The sequence below is a fragment of the Equus caballus genome, chromosome 26, assembly GCF_041296265.1.
Source record: "Equus caballus isolate H_3958 breed thoroughbred chromosome 26, TB-T2T, whole genome shotgun sequence".
Taxonomy (NCBI): domain Eukaryota; kingdom Metazoa; phylum Chordata; class Mammalia; order Perissodactyla; family Equidae; genus Equus; species Equus caballus.
In genome coordinates, this window is record NC_091709.1 from 17,289,029 (window position 1) to 17,314,888 (window position 25,860).

Here is a 25,860-nt window from a genome sequence, read left to right on the forward strand (position 1 = left end):
GCTATGTTGGAGGAACAGGAAACTTACCCAGCCCTCATAAACCAAATGCCGTTTATGGTTGAGGCAGGGGTTCAGGGCAATTAGGTGAGGGAAGAGGCTATCAAAACAGGGTAAATCTTATACTATAAAACTGCAAAAATAATTATATAGCAATTGCTAACAGAAACTGTAGCCAAAATCAAAAGCACTAAGATTGGAACTGATCGCCTTCTAGCATATATGCATCACTTCCTACATTGTTTTTGGTTTTTTCTCTTTTCTTTTCCCAAAATTAACATTTGTTGAGCACCTGCTGTGTGTCAGGCTTTGTACTAAATACTTTATATGCATTAGCACGTAAAATTCTCCCTACAGTTTGATAAGGTCAGTAATTTCATTTTTCCCATTGTCCAGATTAACATAAGGAGGTTAAGTAATTGGATCAAAGTCACAAAGCGAAGGAGAGCCAGACCCAAACGAACCACATTCCACATTTTAACCAGTGTGTTACGTGGGCTCACATTTGTCCATTGAGACATAAAAAACAGGAGGATCATCCCAAGTTAGGAATTCTTACTCCTACACTTGCCTTTTCTTTATCAATTTTCTTTATTACTGTTATGGTACAGAGGTGGGTGAACTGAAAATATTTGAACCAAAAAGTTCCTCCTACCACAGTAATGACCATGTACCTTGGTCTTTCCTGGAACACACCAGCAACTCAAATTGACCCCTGTCGCCATATGATAAATGGAGGGTGGCTATTTTTTTTTTCTTCTTACTAAGCTTTTCCTAAGCAAAAAAGTTTGCAAATATTTCACACCCAGGGGAGGAACGTTAAGGTGGTGGTTGCTATAAAAACTGCCACCTGGAAGTGCACCCACAGGTGTGAAAGAGACAGAGACAGAGAGAGACAGAGACAGAGAGACTCATTTCTCACAGAGAAATGAAGCCCCTCTCCCTTGGTTTCTTGAGGCATCAGAAAAATGTAAAGCTTTCTTTGATGCCATGTCAGATCTTTGCAGCCAACTGATTGACCCAATTTAATATCATTGGACTTATTTGGGATTTGTTTATATCATTTCTACCTTCAAAGTGGTTGGAGACAGCATACAAAATTAAACAGAAAAAACAAAAAGAGTCATTACGGAGGAAACAACAGAAGAGGAAATTACTTAATTTTGACAATTGAATCATGAATTTGACACTAAACCTGCTGAAAGGTTAGGCTAAAAATAGAAGATGTGCTATATATTTTTATTTTACAACTCAGATACAATTTTAAGTTCAAGTAAAATAATTCATGAATTTGTTCACTGATCTGTCGTGAAATAATTTGGTTTGATGTTGTCTTTAGCTTTAGCATACGTCTTTAAGGAGTCATTTTTTTAGGATTTAACAAGACTAGGGAGATTATATTGGTGGTCAGACCTCAAGTAAGAAAAATCTGTATTTACAGCTGGACCCAGAATGGGCAGCAGCAAGACCTGGATTTGGATCTGTGTTCTCACATGTAGCAGCTATATGATCTTGAGGAAGTTAAGAAACCATTCCAAACTTCAGGTTATTCATCGAGAAAGTGAATTGAATAGGAAAATCAGGGGCTGGCCCCGTAGCCCAGTGGTTAATTCCGTGTGCTCTGCTTCCATGGGCCAGGGTTGGGATCCTGGGCGTGGACATTGCACTGCTCATCAGGCCATGTTGAGGCCGCATCCCACATAGTACAACTAGAAGGACCCACAACTAAAATATACAACTATGTACTGGGGGGGATTTGGGGAGAAAAAAGCAGGAAAAAAAAAAAAGAAGATTGGCAACAGTTGTTAACTCAGGTGCCAGCCTCACAGGTTTTAGTGTTGTTGAAAATATGACATGCGAAAAAGTAAATAAAATGTTTAGCAGAGTTCCTAGCACATAATAAGCCATGAATAAGTAATAGAACTTACTATTTGTTAGCTGGAAAAGTTGAGAGGAAAAAACATCCCTAAGAGACTACAAAAAGAAAGTTATTGAACCGATAAAGACACATAATATAATATAACAACATAATATATGTATATATATATATTTCTATATATATTTCTTTCTAGCACATATGTATAAAATGAAATAAAATAAAATGAAAATATAAAGATAACGCCCTGGAAGGCAGGCATAAGGTGGACTAATTAGCCTGGGTTCAGGTACACAGGGGCGGAGGTAGGAAACCAGCCAAACTTTACATTTGTGCTTTTATGTGTTGCAAGTTTAAACCTTTATTTTGTAGCATAAAAGTGAGGTCAAATTTGTTATATCTTCACTTGGCACACACATTATGGGCTGGTTGTCAGTTTCGAGATAGGCTTGGATTTATTAGGGAAAGTTGATTTTAATGAACATGTTTAAACTAGGCCTTTTCTGTTTGGTTTTACTTCAATAAAACATGTTGGTAGAAGTACTTTCCCAGCCTGCTTTTTTCCGACACTGAGTTTTATAACACATGTGCACGATATTTTAAAGCCTTGTAGAAGTGCTGAATCATACTTGAGGCTGGTCTTTGAAATGCTGTGAAATGTATTGTGAAAGTTCTATTTGTTTGGAATGGTTTATTTTTTTAATATCCCACTTAATTCCCAGGTGAATTGGAAGTGAATCACAATAAGAAGGCTCAGATATAACAGGAACACACACACACACACACACCCACAGGCACACACACCCACAAACACAGGAGCTCTGACATACAGTTAGGGTCCTTAAAGAAGGGAGAATGTGGAGAAACCCAACTATGAGGACCAAAAATGTAGGCTGGTGGTTGTGGCTACTGAGCATGAAGTTTGTGCTAGGAGCAGTCCAATTGTGGGAGTATACATGGTGAGTTTCATGACATTCTCACCACGTAAAGACAAATTTCTCCCTAAGCTTCACAAAGAACAAACACATTGTCATGATATCTATGTAAAGGATTTTGAAGACCTATGGACAATGTCTTCTTCAATAATGACTTTTTCAAAGATATAGAATGTTTTAAGTCTTATTTTTGTACGTAATTCAAATTTAAGTAGAAACCATTTTAATCCCATGTATAATATTTACTAACCCTCATAATACTTGACTTTTACCAATATACTAGTACTAATCTTACAGATAATATTACTAGGTTTTTATTTTTCTGCCTATACATGGGTTATTACTGAAAATCTTCTGTACCTGCAGCCACTGTCATTTTCTCTACCACATTTTAGGATATTGTTCATATTCAACAGTTTAATATTCATGATGATTCACAAAATAAGAGAGTTTGATTTCAGATTTGTAGAGAAGCATTTTCCAAATTGCTCAACTCTAGCCTATACTGTCGGATATCTGCTTAAATACACACATAGGACTATACTTCTGCATAAGTGGAAAACAGGAATGGGATGTAGGGAAGAGAGGTATTTTGTGCTTTTGATTAGTCAGGCAAGAAAAGGATGCAGCTGATATGGATCCAGAACCAAACAGAATTGCTCTGGAGCCCCCTGAAGCAATTCAAAATGCCTTTGGGAAAGTTGTTTCTCAAAAGCTCTTCCCATCTCATTTCCTCACCTGGCACCTCCGCCCCACAGGCGTTCCTTCTTCAGAGAGCTGCCGATGCCCAGATTGTGTCTACAAAGGAAACAATGTTTTCCTTCTTAATAGAATCCCAGAGAAAATGTCTCAAGTTACCCGTGCTGCTTTTCAAGCTTATAGTCACCTTTCTCTGCACTGTGAGTAAGCGCTGGATCATGTCAAGAGCTCATCTCAGCTCTGAGCAGAACAAAAAGAAAAAGTTTTGATTGTTTCTTCCCTAATAGAACATATGCTTTACATTAGATTTCTTTTAAATACAAAGCTAACTTTCATTATATTTTAAAGAATATAATTATATTCTACCCAGTAGATCACATAGACTGCCGATGTATTCAAGTCTGAAAATTGATTCTAGAACATTGAAAAGTAGCCACACAAAATAATGATATGGCCTTCTAGTACCACTTGATTTATATACCTTGAGTGACTTTCCCATATTTTTCAGAAATAACAACAAAAACAAATTCCTTTTGCAAAAAGCAAAGAAATAAAACATAATAGTGTTTAATTTTTAGTATTAAGCGCAACCTCCCTTAACAGAGTATCTTTTTCCTTTATTTTCTATTACTAATCTTGATGTCAAATTTTCTTTCCAATAAAGATTCTCAAGTAAAATAGAGCTTGATATATTGTTTTCTGTATTAATATTATATGCTTGTTTTATAGGTAAGAAAGTAGTTTAATTCCAGAGATAGCATGCTTAAAATCTTTTACGTGAAATCAAAGCGACCAAAAACAAAAATAAAATTAAGATCTCTGATTTACACCTGCTGTCTATATCTTCTTATATATTATGTTTACAAACCAGTAGCTACATACACAAATATAACTCCTTTCTAATTATATTGCAGAAGTCATCTAATATAGCATTTTGAGATAATTAAATATTGTTGAGAAGTAATTTTTGTTTTTCGCATATCAAGCCTTAAAAAAAACTCGTAGCTTATTAGTTCTCATCTAGGATTAGAAGGTTGTACTTTCTCCCTTTTCCCTCCTGCTAATTTGATGGGTGATCTGCTGTGTATCATTTACCCACTGAGTCTTCCTTTTCTCATATGTAAAGATGAGATTACGTCTATGAAAATTGTACTTCTCCAGCTCCGTTGCCCAGGAAGACCTGTAGATACGGGGTACCTTAAAAGAACAGTGTATACAAGATTGGGCAATTTGCAGCTCATGTCTCCCCATGTAACCAGAGAGTGAACTGACTTTGTTATGACAACCTTGCTTCAAACCTTTTAGTGAGGTCATCTCGCCTTCTAAGCTTGGCAGAAACTCCTTAGTAAGGCTTGCAAAGTCGTTTGTGAGCTGGCTCTGGCTTGGTTCTCAAACCTCATCTCTCACATCTCTCACCCTCTTCCTAACCAACATGAAGGCCCTCTTACAACCAAACACACACACACACACACACACACAGAACCGTATCAACTTTCTTGCAAAGCCTCGCTTTATGGATTCCCTCTTGCTGAGCATTCACCTCCTTCTAAGGAAACCTTCTTATACTCCTTCCTAAGTTAAGTGTCTTTCCAATGAGCCTCCAATTTTTTTTATCTTCAAGCTTATCCAACCACATTGAATATACCCCTATGTTTATCTGACTCTCCCAAAATAGCTCTTGCTGGCAGTGCCCACAGCCTATATATACACCGTGGCACAGTAAGCATTAGATTAATTTTTTGCAAGAAAGAAAGGGATGGAGGGAAGCAAAGGAAAAGGGCAAAATGGAGTCTGGCTGACAATTAGCGTCAAGCAAGACAAGAAATCAAAATAACACTTAAGAGGAAGGAGGTAACCTTGTCTTAAACTATGCCCACACTTCAAAGATATGCATCCTGGAGAGAAAAAAGCTGAGAGATGGCACAGGCAGTTTTCAGAGGCTTAAGAAACTCTTCTAGGTATCATGGATAACCGTGTTCCAACTCTAAAGAGATGGCTTGATTTGAACCTGGAGAACTTAGATTAGTTATCTTCAATTATTTTCTGACGTTAAGGTAGTTTAATTTTTTCCAATAAGCTTTTTTTTTTTTTTTGAGGAAGATTAGCCCTGAGCTAACATCTGCTGCCAATTCTCCTCTTTTTGCTGAGGAAGACTGGCCCTAAGCTAACATCCGTGCCCATCTTCCTCTACTTTATATGTGGGACACCTACCACAGCATGGCTTGCCAAGCAGTGCCATGTCCTCACCCAGGATCCAAACCGGCGAGCCCCAGCCACCAAGTGGAACATGCGCAATTAACAACTGCGCCACCAGGCCAGCCACTACAAATAAGTTTTTTGTGGGAGAATTTGTTTTACTAATGGTTCCTAAAAACTATCTCAGATTCTTTTTCCTCTTGCATGGAAGGGAATAGTAGATGACTTATCTAATTAAATTATTTCATGCCTCAAGTTCTGGTGAAGCCCCAGAATGCCATAAGTACATCAAATTGTATCTGACTTCACATGATTTATACACTAAAAATTAGATATGAACAGAAGTCAATGTTTTCTTTTTTTCAGTTTTAAAGGTCAGCAATTCAATTTGTATGAATCTTCATGTAAAAGAAGTTAATGGACTCTTAGAAGCCTTAGTCATGGATTTTCTGGTTGCAAGGAGCATAAAACAATTCAACTAGCTCAAGTAAACATGTTTATCAAAAAAAATAGAGAAATGGGGCCAGCCCGGTGGCAAAGCAGTTAAGTTCGCATGTTCTGCTTCGGTCGCCTGGGGTTCGCCGGTTAGGATCCCGGGTATGGACATGGGACTGCTCAACAAGCCATGCTGTGTTAGGCATCCCACAGATAAAGTAGAGGAAGATGGGCATGGATGTTAGCTTAGGGCCAGTCTTCCTCAGAGAAAGGAGGAGGACTGACAGCAGATGTTATCTCAGGCCTTAGCTTCCTCAAAAAAACAAAGAAAAAAAAGAAAAATAGAGTAATGGCATTGGCTTTCCATGTGCCTGCCTCCAGACTGGACTCTTTCAACCTGAAAACCAAGCGCTCACTATCGTCTGACTGATTTGGCTTCTCATTACCAAAATTCCGAATTTTTGGAAGAAAGAATATAAACCATCCAGTTTAGGCAATGTACCTTGATCCCCTCCCATGAGTCATGGCCAAAAAGTGGATGAGGCTTGGTGATGGTGGGATATCGAAGAACATAAGGGCCCCCTTTGTGGCAGAGATTATCTTGGAAGAATTTATAGACTAGCAGGCCATGATCGGCCTCCTTCAAAAGAGGTTGACAAATAATACGAAGTACTGTTTTATGAGACTATAAAGTTTTCTTACTAACGGTTTTGGAAAATGAGGGTTTTTATTTTCCTTTTCAAGTGTTATTTGAAAGACACCTTATTTCTCCTGATTAAATTAGGCATTTACTCAATATTTCACCTACCTCCTACCCTTTGGCTCTAAATTCCGTACTTACAACAAATTTAAGCTTTTTTTTGTGGTTCATTTGCTTTAAATGAGATTTAAATATAATGCAATAGTGTAAAGTTGAACGTGACTTAATACTCAATCTTATTGAATAATACCATGGAAATGCAGTTTACATAAATGTACTTGAAATCTTCATATGTTTTTGTAAATTGAGCTTATGTAGAGGTATAATTTTGAGAAATATAACTGCTAGATTTCTTATGGCTCCGAATTGCAACATATTTTTTGAATCAAGTGTTCTTTAATACGTAGCTAATAGAATTATCTCTATAATAGTTTTATAACATAGTTAAAATTAAATTATTTCCTCAAAACTAATTTATTTATTCATCCTTCCTGGAAAGACTGTTTTTGCTCAGTGAGATCCTGGTAATTTATCTCCATTGTCATTTTTTCCCCAGGGAATTAAAGTTATTTTAAGTATGTCTTAGCAGAAGTTAAATGTTACAAAAATTTTTATATTGTTTTATTTAGGCCTCTTTCAGTTGCAGTAGCAGAAAACACAATCCAAATTAGCATAAACCAAAAGTGAATTTATTAGTTCACATACCTGGGAAATCATCCTTATATCTGGCTTCAGGTTGGGTTCCACATTGGACTCAAACTTGTCACAAAGACCCAACTTTTCTTCTTTCTACTTTCTCAGAAAAGCTCTCATTTCATGTTGGGAAGATGGCAGCTACTCCCCATTCTGATATCCTCTTCCGTGATGGCATCAATCAGTGTTCCAGGATGAGTCTTGTGGACTTCACTTGGTCTAAAATGAGTCTTATATTCAATTCTGAATCAAGCCCTATGCCTCGAAGATGGCTGATTTTTCTGGGTGTCATTCATCAGTTCCACTCTTGTCCTGGTGGTGCCCTGCCAAATACATGCCCAGAGAATGCAAGAGTGGTAGTTATTCAAGCAAATTTAGGGCTGTAACCCAAAAAAAAGTAGTACAGTTTGCTACAAGTATTGCCTAAAGATGTAATTATTTAACAATGAAAAGTAATACTTATTTTGTCCTATCTTATTCAGGCCCAGTATTAGGCATTTCACTTACATTGACAAAAAGCACATATTATCTCCATGTCCTATGAGTGATGAAATGGACACATGGAGAAGTTCATTATCTAATCCAAAGTCTTACAGTTTATAAGTGAAATTTCTAGGCTATGAGTCTTTCCTCCACAATTCCCTAACCAAATCACTTATCCTCTAAGGACTCTGCTGTTCTCATTTTCAAAAAGAGGAGGTTGAGCCTGATGATCTCTAACTTGCTTTCCATCTTGAAAATTTGATGAGTCCGTGATTATAAGTTATTAATAGTTGTTCCTACCAAAGAAAGGCCTTTGGATTCTGGCTATGCTTTTCAGTTCTACTGCCAAATTGTAATCAAGGCACTCAGCATTTTTGACTCTGATCTTTGCAGTATCTTCTTATTTGATTGTGCTGCTTCCAGCTCTTCTCTTCAACTCTTCCTCCCCATAGCTCTGTGATATTGGGCAATAATAACAAATTCGATAATATTCTTCTCTGCCTTCTTCCTCTTCCTGTTGATTATTAGATTAAGTTCAAACTTCTTAACTTGGTATATTAACTGCTTTAATCTGACAGCAACCTGCAATTCAGAACCATATTTTTCCCCTTCTGTCAAGACCCTCACTCACTTGTAACTTTTTGCCATTTCCCAAACTCTACATGTCCTTTAAAATTTCCTTTCTTCCTGACTTCTCCTTTCTGGCCAGTTCCCTCTGGTCTTTCAAAGGACAGATGAAGAATAAAATATTTCTATGCAGTCCTCCTTGACTCCCCCAGGGAAGACTAATCAAGCGTGCCTGTGTGCACCATCTTTTACATGGAGAAGAGTTAAGAACTTTCGCAAATAGCTCTCCATTAGAAAACTTCTTGCCAGTTATTATGAAAGACTTTGGGTAAAATGAGCATGTCCTGTTTGTTTTCACTTTGCTCACCTTTCAAGTCAGCATAATCAGTAATTTCTGGCATTTTTATCTTAACATGATAAAAGTGTCATATGTGGAAGCCAATCAGCTACTGTTGCAAGCATACAGGTGTTAATAAATTGATGTCTTCTTATTTCAAAATCAAGTCCTCAACTTTTTATCGGACCCAAAAGTGATTTTGAGAAACTAAAGAAATTCGTTTTAAAAAAAATAATGTTTTAACTTTTAGCAAAAACTCTAACGTCAGAATATTGAGGGGACTATACATTTGAATCTTATATATGATCTTTTCCTGTGACATTTCTAGACTAGCAATTGGTAACCTGAAGACAATAGGATGAATATAGAATCAGAATAAGACCAGCTGGATGTATGATCTAACTGGTTATCATAATAGAACTAGTTAGTCTAATGTTTCACGTCACCTGGTCAGGGCGGGCCAGGATCACATTCATACCTCTACCCCAATCCATGGAATGCAGGGGGAAGAGCAAGTGAATGATTGATCACAGGTGCTTCTTTAATGAGTGGAGTAACTAGACAAAGAGAAAGTAATAGCAGTCTAGAAATTTTAAAAAATAGACGAGATAAGAGTCTGACTTACAAATCCCTAATAAGGATGACGGTTCTTTTATTTCCAAAATATCTGCTCCTCACCAATACACTCTCGCAGATTACAGAGTCTATAGCCATGGGGATACAACAATCTGGAAAATATTAAAGGGAAAAATTCTTTTTGTATTATGCTGGATTTGGGAAAACATAAAACAGGAATTTAAGAGATAAAGTGCATTGTTGTCACAATGATGTATAAATTAAGAAGCAGGAGGACTTTGAGGGAGAGTAGAAACAGGGTATGAATTGAAGGCAGTTTTTTTCAGGGCTGTGTTTGAATGCTTCACAAAATGTTGGCTCCTGATAAGACAGTACCTGGTCTGTGAAAACCCAGAAGTTATTGGTGGAGGAAGTGCCTACGTTTCTATGATCTAGATTCATCTATCATATAACTTGAAGAGACGAATTCAACCACTCTTTAAATAAATGAAAATTTTAAATTTTAATTTCAAATTTCCTTCAACAAGTAGACTCAACAGCCCACCTTCCTTTCAAGCAACAGATGAGTAGCAGCATGTTCAGCTGCAGAATCTGTGGGTCAGTGTTATGTAGATCTAGATTTTTAGGTTGTATCAAAGTTTATTGAGTATTAAAAACAGAATTATATATTTCCTCATGAAAATATTACTCTACATTCTTAGAATTTTTTCTATGGAGTCTTTTTCTCTAAATGATTTTTAGGGAATAAAAGAGAGTAGCACAAAAATATGAAATCATGCTGAATTTTTTGGGGGGTAAAACATTACTTTTCACAAGTTCACTAAATGTGAAATTTCAAGATGGCGTCTTTTACTGACCATCATTACCATTTTACTTCAGTTTGAACACGTGAAGAAGGGAACTCATACTGAAAATATTTCTAAAAATATTTTATTTTTTCATTAGTTAATTACTGAAAATATTTAATTTATAAAGAAATTATTCCATATTCTCTAATTTTAGATGCATACTATAAACATAAATATATTTGTATTTAACTAAGTTATTTTGTATTTTAATTAAATATTCTAGCCAGTAAGTAGTGGCACAATTTGGTACTAACTTTTCTGGTTTTTACTACCAAAAACGGCAAAATCATCATCTCAGTCATCTTTAGGCTAATTGTCCATCTATGAAGCATGTTTTTATCCTTTTAAATAATATATTCACTCTTGCATGTATGTCCCAGAGAAGAGTCATCTGCAAACATCAGTCCCTCTATTCTTTTAGGTAATGATTCTATGTGCCTTTTCAAAGCAGTTACTATAGCCTGAAGACTCTGCTCAAGGAAGGAGCACATGGGAAAAGTTAGGTGGCAGATGAAAGACTGTGAGAAGACATACTCAGAAAGTCAAAAACCCACAAGGGATTTATATCTAGAATATAAAGGTAATTTCTCCAAGTCAAAAAAAAAAGTAAAATAAAAAATGGCAGGAACCACAAGAAAAATATGAGCCAAGTTATAAAAAAGCAATTTGCAATGTAGGAAACCCAAAAGGCTAAGTATGAAATATGTTCAAACCCATCAGGAATCAGAAACAGGCTAATTAAAACAACAATAACATATCACTTTACACCCATGAGATTAGCAAAATCTAGAGAGCTGGATAATGCCAAATGTTGGAAGGAGAAGTAAGAAATAGGAAACCTGCTCAGAGTGTAGAATAGTGCAGTCATCCTGAAAGGCAATCTGTAGCCGTTGTAATCCAATTAAATTCATATACCTCCTGTATCCCTACAACCCACTACCATACATATTCCGGAGAAATTCTTATAAGACTATGACAGAAAACACATAAGAGCGTTCTTCATGGTGTTATTGGTGCTAGCAAGGAGTTGGAGGCCATCTAGGTACCTATCACTGGGAGACAGGTAAGTAAGGATGGAAGCTACACACTATAAAATAATACATGAGAATTATAAGCATCATACCAGATATTCCTACCACAATAAGAATAGATCTTTAAAATGCAATGCTGAATGAAAAATAATAAGAAAAAATGGCAATAGCAAATATCATTTCTGTTTATTAAAATATATGTACATAGTATCACAACATTTTATGAGAATACATTAAAATCAAAGGCTACCCATGAAACACATTAGTATAACTGCCTAAGTGAAGGGAGGGCTGTAACAAAGGGGTCTGGGGAATGAGAGTAGAAAGGAAATAAACCAATAGATAATCCAAATAAAAGATGGACTTCAAGGGCTAGCCCAGTGGTGCAGCAATTAAATTCACGAGCGCTACTTGGTGGCCTGTGGTTCACCGGTTCAGATCCGGACGCAGACCTATGTACTGCTTATCAAGCCATGCTGTGGCAGGCATCCCACATATACAATAGAGAAAGATGGGCATGGTTGTTAGCTGTGAGCTAATCTTCCTCAAAAAAAAAAAGAAAGAAAAGAAAAAGTGAACTTCACACTACCTGTGATGTATGATGCCAGCAACTGAGAAGTATGATTGCCCCAAGTCTGCACCTGTGGTCCAAAAAAACCCAAAACAACAAAAATTTGGATTGCTACATACACTGAGGAGCAAATATAAGGGAACTACATGGTTTGGGGACCCAGCAGTTCCACTGATATTCAAATCATTTACCATATACATTTCTATATTTGAGTTAAGTTGAATTGCTTGAAACAATAAGTCTGCTCACATCTAAAAAGGAGATTTCCAGACAAGAATCCTGCTAAGATTCACTTGGGAGCACTAACCCGTCTTCAATACAGATCCTTTTCAGAGAATCTTCTCAAATTTCAAGGAATTTGTGACCCACTTGACTACATAAAGAGCCAGTCTGCTGAAGTCGGCCATTTATAATTTTGAGTTATCTGTTTAAGCGGAAAGAGAAGTTCTCTTTGATATCTAATAAAGATAAACTCTTTCCTGGAAACAGCGTTGCTTGTGGTTAGAAAGTCTTAATGATTCAGGTCTGTTGCCTCTTGTTGTGTCAATTCAGACACTTTATGTGTCCAGACAAAATCTCTCTGAGCAAGATTGCTTTGATATAGAACTGCTGATATTTACATATCAAAATGTAACTCTTTGGCCTGGCAATAACCCTCCATGTGGGAGGCTCGGATGAGATTTCCAGATCTGCTCTCTTGTCCTTGGAGCTGCAGCATCTGGAAATGATACTTGTGGTCATGGTAATACTTCAGTCTGTCAGAGTATATTTTATCTAAATTTTTCAGTGTGCTTTGCAATTTATTAATCCTTGCAACACCTGTAGGAGGTAGGCAGATATTTTTTCCCTTGAGGAACTGAGGCAATAGAGAGTGGAAATGAGAACTTCACAAGGCCAGGCAGCTGGATGAGAGGGTGGAAGGAAGTCCTTTGCACTTATGAGAACAGCCAATCCTATTAAATCGTGAACTCATTTGACACTACCATTAAACATGTCTTAAAGGAAATTTTATAGCTTGTGAATGAAGAACAAGGTTTTGGAAACCAAAATTAATGAAGGCTTAAGGAACTGAAAAATAAATTGTGACATTTAAAATGTGCTTCTTAAATATTCTACTGCACATTCCAATTTATTGAACTTAATAAGCGAGACTAGAAGAAAACACCAAAGATATTGAACTAAAAGCTCAAAAGTGCGTGGGCCATGGTTGTATCTGTGTTTGGGGAATATAACAACTTCTTCGAAAGTATTTCCTCTTTCTTTTTTTGAAATACAGTGGCTTTTTGATGCTCTTATCTCTTTCTTCTTTTTGACATTCCATGTAGATTAATAGAATTTCATGATGGCTCATGGGCAGCTTGTCAATGCTCTCTGATGGCTTGTGGAAGAGATAATATAAAGGTCAAAGGGTGGATTTGTTTTTTATTCATTCCTAACCTTCTCTGTGAATTTGTGTTTGTTCCAGATCCACCGGTAGATTTCATCAGATTCCATTAGATTATTCTTAGGTCTCATGTGTAAAATGCAGGACTGTATAAAGATAGTCTCTAAGGTAGGTCATTCCAGGTCATTCATTTATTCCACAAATAAATATTTACCAGATCTATTATATTTCAACCAGTGTTCAGAAACTGGAGATACCAACAGTGAAAAATAAGCAATTCTACTTAAAAAACTTTTTAGTTACTGGGGACTCAAGTGAAAAAAATAGGTAATTACAGTAAAAGAGAGTAAATGTGAATAATACAGGATTCTCTCAACAGGACTACTGACCTAGACTTGTGGAATCATAGATGGTTTCATGGAAGAAATAATATGTAAACTGAGACTGGGAGACAGATAAGAGTTAGCCAGACAAAAGAAGGGAAACTGGGCGATGAAATATTACTGGCGAGGTGACCAGCATTTGTAAAGTTCCATAGATACAATATACCAACCTCAACTGGGGAACTGAGAGGAATGATGATAGTTACTCTCATAACAATAATAACAGTACTTGGTATTTATGAATTAGCTGCTAAGTACTGTGATTTGTACTTACAGAACATTATCTCAAGTTCTCCTCACAATTTCTTCTGCTTTTGAAAAGATTTTTATACTGAGTTTTCAATTGAGGAAAATGGACACTAGAGCTATTATTAATTTTGCCAATGGTGCCATCCAGTAAAGAGGGTGATTTGACTTTTAAAAGTTGGTCTGGCTGACTCCAAAGCCCAGAAGTGGTTCAGAGCACAAATGTGGAGACACTGCCTGAGTGACTTTCTCACTGTGCGAACTGGGACACGTTTCTCAGCCTCTATATGCCTCAGTTTTCTCCAGGAGTAAATTTCATTTGTAATAGCACTGCCCACAGGATTGTTCTGAGGATTAAATAAGTTAATATGTTAAACTGTTTAAAGGAATATGTGGGATACATAAACACTATAAAAGTGTTTGCTATTCTCTTATTTGTGTTAAACCTTACAACCATATTGCCTCTACCGACAGAACTATCAAATACAAAGGTAACAGCGGTAAGCATAAGGCCAGGGCCATTTGAAGCATTTAGAATTTCTCACAAGGACAAAGGAAACCCATTGAGGTTTTAAACCATAGAGTCAGAAATCAGTTAAGTACTTTTAAATATCATTTTGTCTTTAATCAGAAAGCAGCTAGATGGTTTTTACAAGAATCCAGGATGTCTTAGTCTTCTTGGGCTACTATTACAAAGTACCATAGAGTAGGGGGCTTAAACTATAGACATTTACTTCTCCCAGTCCAAGATCAGGCTGCCAGCCTTCTTGAGTTCTGTGAGAGCTCACTTCCTGAGAAGTGAGAGCTTACAAACAACAGCCGTCTTCTTGCTGCGTCCTCATGGCAGAGAGAGGAAGCTCTGATGTCTCTTCCTCATTTTACAAGGGCACTAATCCTATCACCATGGCTCCATCCTCATGACCTTGTCTAAACCTAATTACCTCCCAAATGGCCCGCCTTCTAATGCCATCACATAGGGGTCAGGGCTTCAACATGCGAATTCGGAGGAGACACAAACATTCAATCCATAACACAGGACTCTGATGATAATGTCCTGATGTGGGATATTGAGAATGGGATAGTGAGAATAAACAAATTATAGATTTAGTAGGTAGAGGACAGGAATTTATAATTGACAGGATTTGGGAAATGATGCATATAAAGGAAACAATGATGTCTGAAAGGCATGAAAAAAATCAGTTGATTAAAAGGATAGATGTGTATTCAGTTTTAGATATGTTTAACTTGAGTTACCTTCTACATTATTCCAGTGGAACTGTTCGTTAGACAACTAGATAAATCTAGCAAGATTTCAAGAAATTGGTCGAGGTTTAATCTGTAGGGAAACATATTGAGAGTAATTTAATTTAAATCGTGGGATTGTATGAGATTGTTCAAGGACTGTGTGGACTGAAAGAGGAAAGCTGAGATGAGAATACTGAGGGGCATCAACATTTATAAGATGAGCCAAGAAAGAGGAGCTTCAATGCTGTGGCCAGAGAAGTACATCCATAGTACTACTGACAGAATCCTGGAAAGAGAATGTTTCAAGGAGAGAGGGATCAGCAGCATCAAATACTTCCATGAAAACAAATTAGATAAGAATTAAAACGTCTATTAGACTGAGCATCAGGTAGGTATTGGTAATATTGGGAATGTAATTAAGGTGCAAAAGTGACAGCAAATCTTGATTGCAGGTTGCTCAAATGTTGTATGATTTTTATGTTCATTTTGAAATAAATGCCTTGATTATTTTTGTTTTCCTTGGATTTCCAAAACACCAGTGCTCTAGAATTTGATCATTCTATTATTCATCCATTCATTCCCACATTCAGTCTGTGCTTCCTTCTGTTTCTTAATCTACAAAATTCATTCCCATGTCAGGGCGTTTGTATCTTTGCTGCCCCGTCTCCCTGGAGATACACAAGACAGAGCAAACACTTAAGAGTTTGTTTTAATGGTTAAGAGAATTAATAATTGTGGGTTACGTAGGATCCATGTTTGTTTAATTGTGAAGACAATACAAAAGGAGGAATGCAAAAGAATTTCTCAAATATATATGTGACTAGATCTCTACCTTATAGGAGTTAAAACAGAGGATAAGTTTACTAATGATATTATTGTCTTTTTTTGTGGTACATGCTGGCTATTATGTAAAAGTAGTAGATAATATACCCTTTGCAGAGTGAAATTTTTTCTCATTAATATTTTAAAATTTAGGAGAAAAATATACCTTTTTATTAATAAATACATTACTTTTTATATTTAATGTTCTTTCATTCAGGAGTAATATTATAAATAAACTTTTCTCAATGACTTTCATATTTTCGTGGAATGCCAAATCTTTTATATAATGTAATAATCATCTTCTTTAATATTAGATTGCTTTATTATTAACGTTAGCATAACATTATTACAATATTAACATTAATATTAATGATACAAAATATATGACTGTTATGCATGTTACTAATGCAATTTTTTAAATGTTAAAGATTTTCTAAGAACAGGATATCTTTCCTTTTAGTAAACAGGCCCTTAAAATTTTTATCATGTTTCCTGTGTGCACTTGCAAGTTACCCTTCCAGACAAAATGATGACATTCAGTTTCTCCCATTTCGATTCTGTTTAGCTATCACAGACAACATACAGCACAGATATGGTGACATAATGCAGTTCTGTCAAATGTCTTTCCTGATGTTAAACGGGCCTATCCTATGTATATCCTTTGTGGCCATACAGATAATGTAGGAATCACACAAGTATTCAGTACAGAGTATTCCCTACAGGATCCAGAGTTTACTGTTTTCATTTACAAGAAAACTTCAGCCAACAAGAACCTTTAACATATGAACCATTTTATGTAACAAGGGCATAATTTAGCAAAAATTATGTAAATAATTTACAAGTACTTAAAAGTGCTTCATAAAATGCGAAGCATCATTTGCCTGAGAGCTAAGGATGTACCTTTAAATACCAAAGATTTTTTAAAATTGTTTAAGTGACCTTTTCAAAATGTATTTCCCTCTGTATTTCACACGTATAAGAATCTGATGACCATAGATTTGATGGTCATCAGATTTTGATGATGTCGTGGTTAATGGACTTTTCATGCTATGTTAGATTACTTGCCTTTCCTGGACAAGCATCGTATATCCCTAGCCCTGTGGTCTTGCTCACATTGTTCTTTCTAGAAAACTCTGCTCACTCCTACCTCCTCTCAAAATTTAAACTTAATTGGTTCATATTTGTGACGTTGTCCAGGCTGTGTTTTCTTATTACAATATATAACATTTAATCTTTCTTATTTTATGCCCTTTGCCCTATTGTCTAGTGCATCCAGACTTAAAGAGTTAGCAGAATTAAGGTGCTAAGAAATATGTAACTATTTTTTAATCCCTAAATGGAGCTCTCTAATGTCACTGTTCATTTAAAAACAAATCCCTCTTTTCCATAAACACATTGTGACATTATAAAATATGTCAAGGGCAGTCCTTAAACTCAGAACTATGTCATATGAGTTTAACTGACCCTCCCTCATCTTCCTCAGCGCAAAATATCGCTAACCCCAGGACTGCATTGAGGGTACATGATGACTAACCCTGTTCTGTTTCCACTCATTACAGTACTTTTCACTCCTTTACTTCACCTGCCTTGACCCTTTCATGATTATTTCTCTGCTTTCCATCATATAAATGGCTCTGCTTTTTGTCTTCCTACAGTTACAACGTTGACCATCCTCCTTAGTTTTTATCTCTCTCCTTTGATATTTGTGTTCGTTCTATACTTCCATTTTGTCCCATCCCTACAATCAGAATAATCATTCAAATTTAATAAGAATTTCTTAGAGTCACAAGAAATACAGAAAACTTTGCATCAATCACCCTCTCTTTATGCATTAATAGACAAGATCTCTTCCTTTTGCCATCAAAAGTTTATGTAAGTAAAACAAGTAGCTGAGTTTTAACTAAAATTTTATTATAACGATTATGACAATAATGCACTGCATTTGAACCCTCAAGCCACAAAGAAAAACGGGTCCATTAGGTTACAGTCACAGACTGAAAGTATGTATCTCGTGGACATATTATTTTGACTACTTTGGCATCCAGGAAGAAAGGATATAAACAAAAAAGGGTGATTAGGTTTTAAAGGTATACAACCCTTGATCCAAATGCATATGACAAATTGACCCATTCACACTTAGATACATCATGAAGAACACGCTGAAGAAGGTAAAGTAACACGTGTCTATATGAGAGAGAATTTGTAACATTACCCCTTAAGCCAGCTCAGCATTATTAAGCAATATAAGTCAATTTTCCCAGACATCACAAACAGACATATTGTTTAAAAATTACAACAACAGATTTAAGTGGCTACTTTAGCTATTTCTGTCCTTAGAACTGTCTTGAGTCTTCTGTTCAGTAAAAGGACTTAAAGATAATAAAGTATAAATTCTCAACATTTGGGGATGTTTAAATTTCCCAGTGCTTTAAATCTAATGAGCAAGGCTAATAGGCAACAACCTGAATTTGTGCCTGAATTTCTCACAAGCCACTCAAGGACAACTTCATCCATTCATTCCTATTATTCTTGATTATCATAACATCTCTATGAGAAAGATAAGTATATGTTTACTACTTTATCATTTGGGAATATGGAAAAGCAGCATAATTTAAGTAAACTATATAGATAGTCACACCACTGAAAAACAAGACATCAAAATAAAGATACTTAAAGGCATAGCATTATCCAATTAATTCAAACTCAAAGAGAGAAGTGCCCTATCTGAAGCATTGAAATGTCAGCAATAGACAAATATTTCCTAGATCTGGGTATCGTGTATTTGTATACTCAGTATTCTTAAAACAAGAAGCATTAACCTGGAGAAACTAATAAATTGCCATGGGTGTTGCCCATGGATGGTCCCAGAAGATTTAAATGTACAGAGAGACAAGGTAAAAATAGTCGCAAATCCTAAACCCTTCTCCTCTGAGGTTGAACCTCATATATTTGTGTTGTGCATCTTAAAAGACTTCCAACCCCTTTTGCTCTTAATAATCCATACAACTAGAAATTAGATAGCTGTTGTAGTCATTTTAAGTTAACTCACTAGCAAGTCTGGGGAAGGATTCTATGACCTCCATGCAGTTAAAATCCTTTATTCCCAACCACTCACTTCTTTGTTTCATGCTCTTTATTTTATGGGTTTGTGTGTGTGTTGGATTCACCCTCCAGGAATGGCTGTCCTCTCATTTCATCTTTTTTGTCCCTTTTCTCCAACTGGATAAAGTCCTCCTGATCCTTCTAGCACTAGCCAGATGCCCCCTTTTCTGAGAAAACTCACCACTTCTGTTGGAAAGGTTTAGTCAACTTTTCCACAGTATATTCCTACCCCACTGCTTATGCTTATTGCAATCTGGCTTATACTGTTGTTGTTTCTATACTTGTGAAGATTCATTTGCGTATGTAGTACAAATGCACTGCATACCTACCTATTGTATACATAACATATGTATATTTGTATTCATATGTAGAAGTTCCTACAGATAGAGGCTGTGACTTTTAACCTTTAGGTCCTTAACTCCACTATACTTTATTACAATATCTGGCATAAAGTAGGTGCTCAATAAGCTTTTATTTAATGAATAACTAAATGAATGTGTAAGTTAATTAATTAGTTAATGAACATGCCTAAAATTCTAAAGATAAAAAATGTTCAATAATATTCCTCTCTCTCGTTTGGAGTTCCTGGTAAATAGGAAAGACATAAATTAATAAATATAATGGAAGATAATGTGAATTTGTTATAAAAGATACATTAGCATCTAATTTGCTGTATAACTTTTCTGACTATAACTGTGTGTTTTCTGAAGAACAAAGGGACAAATTCCAAATGCCATAGAATCAGTCAGTCATTCAACAAGTGTTTATTGACCATAGGAACTGCAAGCAATTTTATAAACTGACTTTCTATTTACATTTTGTTGTCAATGCATAATGGAAACTGTACAAAGTCGTCCTTGAATTCAGGATATTACTTATTGAAAGCAGTTTTCATTTTACAAGTCTTTATTTTTCATAATACAGAAACAAATCCATCAAATATCTTTTTTATATCATAACTTTCAAAAAGTAAAAAATCTTCTTTTTGAGGTCAAAGTAATTTTGCTGTTTGCCTGTGACAAGAACCAGATCAAATGGGGAGTCAGAGCAGCCCTGATGGCCTAGTGGTTAAACTTTGGCACTTTTACTGTTTCAGCAGCCTGGGTTTGGTTCCAGTCACGGAACCACATCACTTGTCTGTCAGTAGCCATACTGTGGTGGTGGCTCACATAGAAGAACTAAAAGGACTTGCAACTAGAATATACAACTATGCACTGGCGCTTTGGGGAGGGGGAAAAAAAAGAAGCTTGGCAACAGATGTTAGCTCAGGGTGAATCTTTCCCAGCAAATGGGAAGTGAGAAAATATTACTCAATGGTCTATTCTTTTATATTTAATACCTTAAAACATCTAATTCAAGCCACATAAAGAAGTACAAATCAAGAATCTCTGGAAAATCGTGTCACTTCGGACATAAAATAGAAGATAAAAATAGGTGAAATTCTTGTTACAGATAATACAACATTTAGGCACTGTATCAAAATCTTATAAAAATGAAAGAACAATGTGGCAAGACGTCAATCCCTGGTTCCCTGCTCTTGACATCAGGCTATATCAAATTCTGATCTGTAATCTGTAATGTATCTAATTAGTGTCACTTTCATATTCTAGTTGCTCATTCCTCATAACATCACTCTGCATCGTTGGGACAACTATAAAAATAGCAATAGAAAAATGATAATGAAAATAGCTACCAACGACTGACTACTTACTATCTGCACAGCACTGTATTTAGAATTTTATGTACAATACCTTGTTTACTTGTCTCAACAGGCCTATGAGGTAGGTATTAATGTTATTCCAGTTTTAATGATGGCAGTACTGATACTTGAAGAAGCCAAGTGTCCTGGCAAAGATCACATGACTAACATATGTTAGATCCAGGAAGTTAAACTTAAATCCATTTGACTCATAATCGCAGCATTGAGACTTCTATATTTGTAGGTAAAATTTACAAAACTGTTTCAGTGTGTTAACAGAGACCCTAATGGCTGCTTTGAACTTTATATCTAGCTAGTCCTATAGCATAGCACTACTTTGCCCTGTAAGTCAGAATCTTCATAACTAGAGATATCATATTCACTAGTCATAACTCAATATATTGAACCCACTTACTTTTAAAAGGCAGAACAATTCTCCACATAGGAAGAAAGATGGTACCCTTCCAATTTTATTGAGTCACATAATTTGTCCTCACTTTCTCCAATGGCAACCAATCATCCACATACCTGCAAAGAATAAGATGATCTTCTTTTGTTTTCATCATTCCAGTGTATTAATAAAAGAGTAAGTGAAGATTTAGGAAGACAGAAGGATAGGATTAAATGTGACTGCCATTTGGAATTGCAGATAAGTACACATTGTTCAGCAAACGCAGTATTTACATGTCTGCTCACATGCCAAGGTCAAACACACAAGTACATGAGGAACTTGCCAAATTGAACAACTTTTTAAAATGAGAGCCAGGCACTTGAGAATCTTCTAAGCTCCCTTGTGTATAAATATTTTTTGTGTTGATAGTAGAGACTATACATTAGAATAAAAAGAAAGCCATGTCCCATTCAGAAATTTGAAACTATTCTATTGTGATCTAATCTTCAGATAACTTCCACCACCAATAAAAAAGACTTTTTGCATGACATCTGTGTGTAAGCTAACTTCCCACACTGGTAGTGTGCTGTCTATTGCAAGTCATTTTGTGAATGTGAGCAACAATATAATGTTTGCTGAGAAAGAGGCCTTTTAACCAGAAAAGAACAAACTTTCCATTATTGTAAAATGTTGATAAACCATAAATAATAAAAGAGCATTCAGGAGACGGAAGGACCCATGGAGACTATCTTGTCCATATTTACTCTATAGAATCGGAATCTGAGATCTAGAGAGATTAGGGGGCCTGCCCAATGTTTCTCATCTAGGAAATGTCAGGGCTGGGATTAGACCAAGATCATAACTGTCCATGGCTATTCTAACATTCTTTCCCTCAATCACTGCCTATTCATGAGGAACTTGTATTCTATAATAAACCTAACTAGGTCTCTGAACAGCAGTGGATGCAGTTGACTCTTTCCTCTCTTTTGTAGCTCTCTTTCCCTTGGCTCTTGGCTTGTGTGATTCAACATTCTCCTTCTTTTCTTCTTATGTCTCTGGCTATCTTTTCCATCTTATGGCCAATTTCTCTTCTCTAGCAAACTGTAGCTTGGAATTCACCAGGGATCAGTTCTGAGTATCTTCTCTCACTTTATACTTTATTGGAATCAATTCCACTGTAAACATGAGGATTTCATCACTGAAAGGGAAACTTTCACAATATTTGGAGCCCTCAATGTCCTGCAAATGAAGGAGGATGATGTCCTTGCAGCAGGAACCCCCTTAGGTGGCGCCAACTTTGACTTCCAAATGGAGCAGTACATCTACAAAAGGCAAAGTGATGGAATCTACATCATAAATGTAAAGAGAATCTGGGAGAAGCTTCTGCTGGTAGCTCATGCTATGGTTGCCGTTAAACACTCAGCTGATGTTGATGTCATATCCTCCAGGAATACTGGCCAGCGAGCCGTGTTGAAGTTTGCTGCTGCCACTGGAGCCCCTCCTCTTGTTGGCTGCTTCACTCCTGGAATCTTCACTAATCAAAACCAGGCAGCCTTCTGGGAGCTGAGGCTTCCGATGGTTACTGATCCCAGGGCTGACCACCAGCCACCCACAGAGGCATCTTCCGTTAACCTGTTTATGCTTTCTCTGTGTAACACAGACTCTCCTCTGTAAGACATTGCCATCCCAAGCAACAAGAAGGGCGCTCACTCAGGGAATCTGATGTGCTGGACGCTGGCCTGGGAAGTTCTGTGCATGCATGGCGTCATCTCCCAAGAATACCCAAGGGAGGTCATGTCATGCCTGACGTCTGCTTCTACAGAGATCCTGAGGAGATGGAAAAGGAAGAGCAGCCTGCTGCTGAAAAGTCTGTGACGGAGGAGGAATTTCAGGGTGAATGGACCACTCCAGCTCTCAGATTTACTGCTGGTCAACCCAAGGTCGCAGGCTGGTCTGAAGGTGTGCAGGTCCCTCTGTGTCTATCCAGCAGTTCCCTACTGAAGATTGGGGTGCTCAACCCCCCAGTGAACACTGCTCTGTAGCTCCCACTGCTCAGACCACTGAATGAAGAGGCACAACCACTGAATGATCTGAAGCTGTCCTTCCACAGACTCTTGAACAGGAAATGGAAATGAGGTTGATGGAAAATAAATGGTTTCTTTAAAGAAAATCATCCTCAAATCAGAAGAGAGTAGGGAATAATTTCTACTTTTTATCATTTTCTGAACACCTAACTTTCTCTGATGGAAAATCAAAGCTATATCTTAGTATAAAGATGGAGTGAGTTTATCTAGGCTTTTTTGAAGGACAGCAGAGTATAGTAGATGGGAGGATGGACTCTGGATCCAGACCACCGTGCTTCTAACCCTATCTCTGCACTTCCTACCTGGTGATTTTCAAGCTTCATTTTCCACCTTTAAAATGAGGATAACAGTAATTACTTCATAAGTGTTTCTGAGTGTTAAATGAGATAATATGTGTAAAGTGCTTCAAATAGTGGTTGGAAAAAGGTGTGCGCTCTGTTTGCTATAATCGTTGTCATCATCATCACCATCATCCATATGCAAAGACTCACATATTTTTATATCCACCCCACACTCTCCTCTGAGCTTCACACTTTCATATGCAGTGATCTACTTGAGGGATCTACTTTTGTGTTTCATAGATATCTCAAACTTGGCATGTCCTAAACTCTAGCTATATCTATTCAGGTCCGAACAACTTCCTCAAACCTGCACTTACTAGTCTTTTCTATTTCTGTAAATGTCACCTCCAGCCAAAGCCATGTGCAAGCCAGAACACTGGTACTCATTTTAAAACTTTCTTGTTCTCATCTCTCACATACAACCATGCGTATCTTGAATCCATTTATTTTCTCTATCTCTGCTGCCACACTATAGTCCAAGACAACAGTGTCTCTAACCTATACTAAGGCAATATTCTGAACTCTTGCCATCCTCCGCTAAATAGACAGAATTGTCATTTTTAAAACTATGGACAACTTGCTTCAAAACTCTTAGGTGGCATTCTTTCAGTTTTCAGTCAAAGATCAAATCCTTTCCCATGGTCTATGTGATCTTGGATGTTCTAGTAGATGCCTCTTCTAATTCATCTTGTCATTCATGATATTTCAGTCTCTGGCCTCTGAGAGTTCTTCAAATATGAGAAGATTTGTCTTACCAAAGGGGCTTTTAGACTTGTTGTTTCCTCTGCTGTTCTCTCACACCCACCACCTAACACACATCACCCTTGCCCTCCACAGCTACTGCTGTTAATTGGTTGCTACTAATTCTTTATATCTCAGCTCATACATCATTTCCTTAGAGTAGCCTTCCCTGATAAGCCCTTCATCAATCTAAATTATCCCTATCTTTCTTTTCCTTCTGTCACTTACAATTATTAATTACATATTACCTGCATGTTGATTTAATGTCAGTCACTTCTAGAATATAATATCAATGAAAGGAGGAACCACTATATACCAATAATCAGTGTCATTCCTGGCACATAGTATGGACTCAGTTAATATCTTTTGAATAAACTAGAGTAATTAGTGAGCAATAGAATACTTTTTAAAATTGATTGATTAGAAAGAGAAATGCCATCCAAAGCCACGTAACAAGATAAAGGCTACTGATAAAATTGAGAAAATTTATTTTGGCCAACCAAAAGGACATATTCCTAAGTTTAAGTTTTGGATAAATAACTTTTCAAAAGTCACATCAACTCCAGGAAGAGTGCAATACCAACTCATTAACATAAAAATAGGGAAAGACAACAAATATGAAATAATCACATATTTTCCTGCTATTGATATTTAAATTGTTGATTTCCTTTAATAAAGGAGTCTTTTTGCAGAATAAATATTATATTATTTAAACCTCTTTACAAATAAAATAGCTATCAACTAGTGAAGCTTTACTCAAATATAGATTCTTCTCCCAGGTTATATTTACAGAAATTTTTGCACCAAAAAATTTCGAAACTAAGAAATTGAGACATTTCAGAGAATATAATCACTTTATTGTTGAATGTGCGAAAAAGGTCCCCTTTGACTTTTTTTTGGAAAAATTAAAGTACGTTAATCAAAGCGTAATACCTTTCATGACTGCTCCCATTAATCAAATTCCTCCCAGGAGGTGGTCCTATCTGAGGCAAGGTTAGAGTGGTTGTTCTTTTGCACATTAATTTCCAAGGGAAATTAGTAAATACATATCCCTATACTCAGAATTCACTCACGGAATATGTATGGCATATTAATAATGTATATTTTATGTTAATATTTTATTATCTGAATCTTTAATGTGGTCTTCACATAGTTAATTATCTACTGCAAACCTGGTCTCATTGTGAAATATAATCTAAATAATATAGAGAGTGTTAGAAACTTGTAAACCATCTTGTAACACGTGATCATATTTCCCCCTTAAGAACTCATTCTTGTTTCTACTCCAACCTTGATGTCATAATGCATCTGATATTGAAACAGTGAGTATTCATGTCTTCCTCACTCCTCAGATAATTAGCATCTACTCAATCTGGTACTATGCTCTACACAAAGATCAATTTAATAAATTATATTAAATTTCAGAACAATTAATAATATGAAAGTGGAAAAGAATGAAATTATGCCAAGGCAAACTT

At 36.4% G+C, this 25,860-nt stretch overlaps 1 protein-coding gene and 1 pseudogene across 11 annotated transcripts in view; both read left to right on the plus strand.

Moving 5' to 3' along the window:
• Positions 1 to 25,860, plus strand: part of ROBO1 (roundabout guidance receptor 1) — a 1,062,787-nt gene that overhangs the window by 495,274 nt on the left and 541,653 nt on the right. The gene's annotated exons all lie outside the window — the stretch shown is intronic.
• Positions 18,172 to 23,305, plus strand: LOC138920855 (small ribosomal subunit protein uS2 pseudogene; annotated as a pseudogene).